The 5,629-nt window shown below is 30.6% G+C and overlaps 1 long non-coding RNA gene across 1 annotated transcript in view; it reads left to right on the forward strand.

Annotated features, from left to right (window-relative positions):
- The window catches only part of LOC143025255 (uncharacterized), a 64,078-nt gene extending 62,246 nt beyond the window's left edge, over positions 1-1,832 (forward strand). The window contains exon 4 of the long non-coding RNA XR_012966377.1: positions 1,755-1,832. This is a non-coding gene — a long non-coding RNA (uncharacterized LOC143025255). The remainder of the gene's footprint in view (positions 1-1,754) is intronic.
- The last annotated feature ends 3,797 nt before the right edge of the window (positions 1,833-5,629 follow it).

Here is a 5,629-nt window from a genome sequence, read left to right on the forward strand (position 1 = left end):
GCATCATTCAGATAAACCCCTAAGCAAGATGCTGTAATGACTGTCATTTATTTTATATTATTTGTTTAATTGTTTTGTTATAATTTGTTTGTTTATTATTATTTGCTTGATTCACACATATTATTTGTTATACGTCAACTTATTATTATTTGCTATTTACTTGTTTGTTTATTCTTCAACCATACCTATGCATTTGTTTATCTATTTTATTTATTATTATCTATATTCTTATATTTTTGTTTGTTTTTTGTTTATTTATTTATTTACTATTATCATTTTTTTCGCACCCGACCTAGTTATGGACCAAAAGGTAGTGTTCGGCTATGCCCTTTTTTGCGCCTTCCCTTGATTATTTTATTTTATTCTCTATATATTTATTTATTTGTCTTTATATATAGTTAGTCATTAATCAATTGATTTATCAGTTAATTGATTTCTTAGTTTAAATCAAAATTTCATTGTGATCTATTTACTTGTAAATTAATCAATTGATCAATTGTCTATCAATTTATTCATTTATGAATATATGTACATATATGTATAACACACACACACACACACACACACACACACGCACGCACGCATATATATATATATATATATATATATATATATATATATAAATACATGTATATATATATATATTTGTATATATACATATATATATTATATATATATATATGTATATATATATATATATATTTGTATATATACATATATATATATATGTATATATATATATATATGTATGTATATGTATATATATATATATATATATACATATACTGTATATGCATATATATATATATATATATATATTATAACTTATTCATTTATCTATTTGCTTTCATCTGTTTATTTCTATGAGAAAAAAAGAAGATGAAATTTATGAGAATCACAAGAGAACAGTATTCTTATCCACCAATCACAGTAGAAGGCACTAAGCCATTTCGCGGACAACTGCATCTGACCTATGCCAATGCATCGCGTTTTCTCGGTGAAGGACAGATGGTGGGGCGAACCTTCTCTGGCATGAGGAAGTGTATATATATGTAAATATATATATATATATATATATATATATATATATATATATATATATATATATATATATATATATGTATATATATATATATATATACATATATATATATATACGTACATATGTACGCATACACACACACACACATACACACGCATACAGATATCTACACATTGTTGCATATCCAGATAGATAAGCAAATTTTTCATTTTAATGTCGCAAACTCCCCCTATTAGGAAGCTAGGACGGTGCCTCTTGCAGAGGACTTTGTAGCGTGGAATTCAACGAACCATGAGCTTAGTCCAACTTGCTGGTGGTAAGGTTCGAACTGCCGTCACCTCGACCTCCGCCGCTCTAATCCGCTCGGCCGGGGAGCTAAGATCAAAGTGTAGAAAGTAGACAAATAGATAGAGAAATGCAGCTTTTGCACAAATTAGGTTTAAAAGGCAGTCAGAAGACGGGCACTACATCCACCCAAATACCGCCTGTGGCCAATCCCTTTCCCACCCCCCAGTCTCACGGCACTATGTCATGTATCAGGCGTCTAGAATAGAAAGGGATAAATGCCACACGTCCTTGATACGGAAATATGGTTCTTAGAGCGTTGGATGGTAAGAGGCAAAATGGCTTACGCATGACGCCAGTATTATCCCCTTTCCATTTTAGCCGCCTCATACGCTTGCTGTACCTCATCTTGGACTCCTTCTTCCAGGTGACGAAGGCGCGAGGGTTCAAGACACTGCATGAAGAAGGCGTCCCCAGCAGTACCGGTCACAGGAAAAAGAAAGGTAAGGATCAGACAAGGCAGCGTATAGTTAGCTTCACTCCTGAGAAGGACAGCAAGATGCGACGTGTACTCATTTTTCAGTTTTTCGTTTGTTTATGCTCATTTTTCGTTTCTTTACGTTCAGTCTCTACTGAGACTAGAGTTTGCGAACATTGGTTTTGGATGTAGCGACTTATGGAACTGTTACAGTGCCTGCCGTGTGTCTCTACAGTGTACGCTTACGATATTCGTAAGTCTACGAGGTCGTAAGACTCGTCCAGGTCTTAAATGCACGACCCGGAGATAGCATACTAGATGACACTGTTGTAATTGGAACTGTAATTTTTGGTTGAAGCAACCAATATCCGCTCCTCTGAATAAGAATTAGATCACTAATATATAGGGTACAGGTAGTTCCTTATTAGGGATTCATAAAATTCGAAATTCTCTCCAATATTTTGAGTGAAAATACTTTTCAAAAATGTACCAGAATATTATCAAGCGTTTCTAATATTCTCTTCCTCTTCCTCCTCTTTCTCCTCCTCCTCCTCCTCCTCCTCCTCCTCACCCTCCTCTTCCTCATCCTCCTCTTTCTCCTCCTCTTCCTCTTTCTCCTCCTCATTTCTATCCTCCTCTTCCTCTCCCTCTTCCTTCTCATGCCCCTACACCTTATTTCCTCCTCCTTTTCTTTTTCTTCGTATTGCTTCTCCCTTTTCTCAGGCAACTCTTCTTTCTCCTCTTTCCCCTTTCCTTTTACTAGTCCACTTCCTCTTCTTCCTCCTCTTCCACCTCTCCCTCATCTATATCCTCTTCCTCTTCTTTTTCCTTTCCTTCTTCCTTTTCCCCTCCCTCTTTCCCTTCCTCCCTTGCCTCCTTTTCCTCCTCCTATTTCCTTTCTTCCTCTGCCTCCTCCTTTTCCTTCTCTTTCTCATCTTTTTCTTCCTTCTCCTCCTCTTTCACTTCCTCCTCTGCCTCCTCCTCCTCCTCCTCCTTCCCTTTCTCCTCTTCCTTATATGGTCATGCCTTCCTCCCTTCGTCACCCCTCGTTGTTCCACTCTATCTTACTTTAAGGTCTTCTGTACAAAATTGTAGCACGATAATCTAAATATATTTTTTATTCAAACCAGATGTGAACAACAAAACGATTACATTGTTAAATATGAAAGAGTGTGGTAATTACCTTTCAAAATCTTTGTGAGAGTACTAATGGATGTATAATTCGATATCACAAAATACTCTTTTGCAATTTTTAAATCCAAATTTTTCGTCTGGAATTTTCTACCCTTCGGGTTTTTTTTATGTTCGTTTCCTGTTTCCTTTCTTCCTCTCTTTACTATTGTTTTTCTTTCTTTTGTGTATTTGTACACTTGAAAGACAGAGCACTTGCATATATGCATACATAAAGTATATGTATACATGTATAACATACATGTACAATCACGTTCGCACAAACACACAGACTCACACACACACGCACGCACACATACACACACACACACACGCACACACACACACACACACACACACACACACACACACACACACACACACACACACACACACACACACACACACACTCACACACACACACACGCAAACACAAACACACATACACACAGACACAGATTCACACGCACACACACACATGAGCAAATCACTATCTCGAATTTATATTAATTTAGATAATTTAATGCGATTGATCTGTCCTACACTACAGGTTAGATACATTACACTTGTCATGGGTCTTAGAAACAGCTCAGGTTTTCTTCTTCGTTTACAGAGGCGAAAGATGTTTGTGTTGAGGGACCTGGCTCTCTACATTGAAGCCGGATGAAAAAAAAGAGAAAGAGAGAGAGAGAGAGAGAGAGAGAGAGAGAGAGAGAGAGAGAGAGAGAGAGAGAGAGAGAGAGAGAGAGAGAGAGAGAGAGAGAGAGAGAGAGAGAGAGAGAGAGGGAGAGAGAGAGAGAGAGAGAGAGAGAGAGAGAGAGAGAGAGAGAGAGAGAGAGAGAGAGAGAGAGAGAGAGAGAGAGAGAGAGAAAGAGAGGTCTGAAACATGGTAACAGAAGAATCCCTTATCATTCCGTCATCACATTACGTCAGAGTGACGTCAGAGCGCCTTTGATATGTCCAGGAAAGAATTTCATTCCTCTTGACGTCATTAATAAGCTGCAGTTTACAAAAAAAAAAATTCCGATCGAACATACTTATCATGACATCATCTTTGACGTCAGAAGACGTATTTTCTTGATAGCTTCCTGCTGCATGGTGACTTGATTGATGTTGTAAGAAACTCCACATTGTTGCATATTGCAATACACTTATTGCATCCGGTCTCAAAGGTACATTTATTTATTTATTTATTCATTCAAATCTTTCGTTCATTCGATTCGATAGGATATGAAATATTTATCATGATATAGAAATTACTTATTCGTGTTTGCCATGGAATGTTTAGTGGGCTTCTGTTAATTTGTTTTTTTTTATCATTATTTTCTTTTAATCGTACTTCATTTATTTATCTATTCATTTAGATATTTTTGTTATTTATCAATCTAATTATTTGTCATTATTAGTAGTGGTTGTAATAATAGTGATGGTAGTAGTAGAATTATTATCATTATTATTATTATTATTATTATTATTATTATTATTATTATTATTATTATTATTATTATTATTGTTGTTGTTGTTGTTGTTGTTGTTGTTGTTGTTGTTGTTGTTGTTGTTGTTGTTGTTGTTGTTGTTGTTGTTGTTGTTATTATTATTATTATTATTATTATTATTATTATTATTATTATTATTATTATTATCATTATTATTATTATTATCATTATTATTATTATTATTATTATTATTATTATTATTATTATCATTATTATTATTATTATTATCATTATTATTATTAATTATTATTATTATTATTATTATTATTATTATTATTATTATTATTATCATTATCATTATAATTATCATTATTATTATATTATTATCATTATCATTATTATTATTATTATTATTATTATTATTATTATTATTATTATTATTATCATTATTATTATCATTATTATTATTATTATTATTATTATTATTATTATTATTATTATTATTATCATTATTATTATTATTATTATTATTATTATTATTATTATTATTATTATTATTATTATTACTACTATTATCATTATTATCATTATTATCATTATTATCATCATTATTATTATTATTATTATTATTATTATTATTATTATTATTATTATTATTATTATTATTATTATTATTATTATTATTATTATTATTATTATCATTATTATTATTATTATTATTATTATTATTATTATTATTATTATTATTATTATCATTATTATTATTGTCATTATTATTATTATCATTATTATTACTATTATTATTATTATTATTACCATTATTATTATTATCATTATCATTATTATCATTATTATTATTATTATCATCATCATCATCATCATCATCATCATCATCATCATCATCATCATCATCATCATCATCATCATCATCATCATCATCATCATCATCATCATCCTCATCATCATCATCGTCATCATTATTATTATCATTATTATTATTATTATTATTATTATTATTATTATTATTATTATTGTTATTATTATTATTATTATTATTATTATTATTATAATCATTAATATCATTATAATCATTAATATCATTATTATCATTATCATGATCATTATTATTGTCATTATCCTTATTATTATTATTATTGTTATTATTATTAAAATAATATCATCATCATGATCCTTATCATTATTATTATCATTATCGTC

This window comes from Oratosquilla oratoria, chromosome 5 (genome assembly GCF_046742065.1).
Source record: "Oratosquilla oratoria isolate Oo_2021 chromosome 5, ASM4674206v1, whole genome shotgun sequence".
NCBI classification, from domain to species: domain Eukaryota; kingdom Metazoa; phylum Arthropoda; class Malacostraca; order Stomatopoda; family Squillidae; genus Oratosquilla; species Oratosquilla oratoria.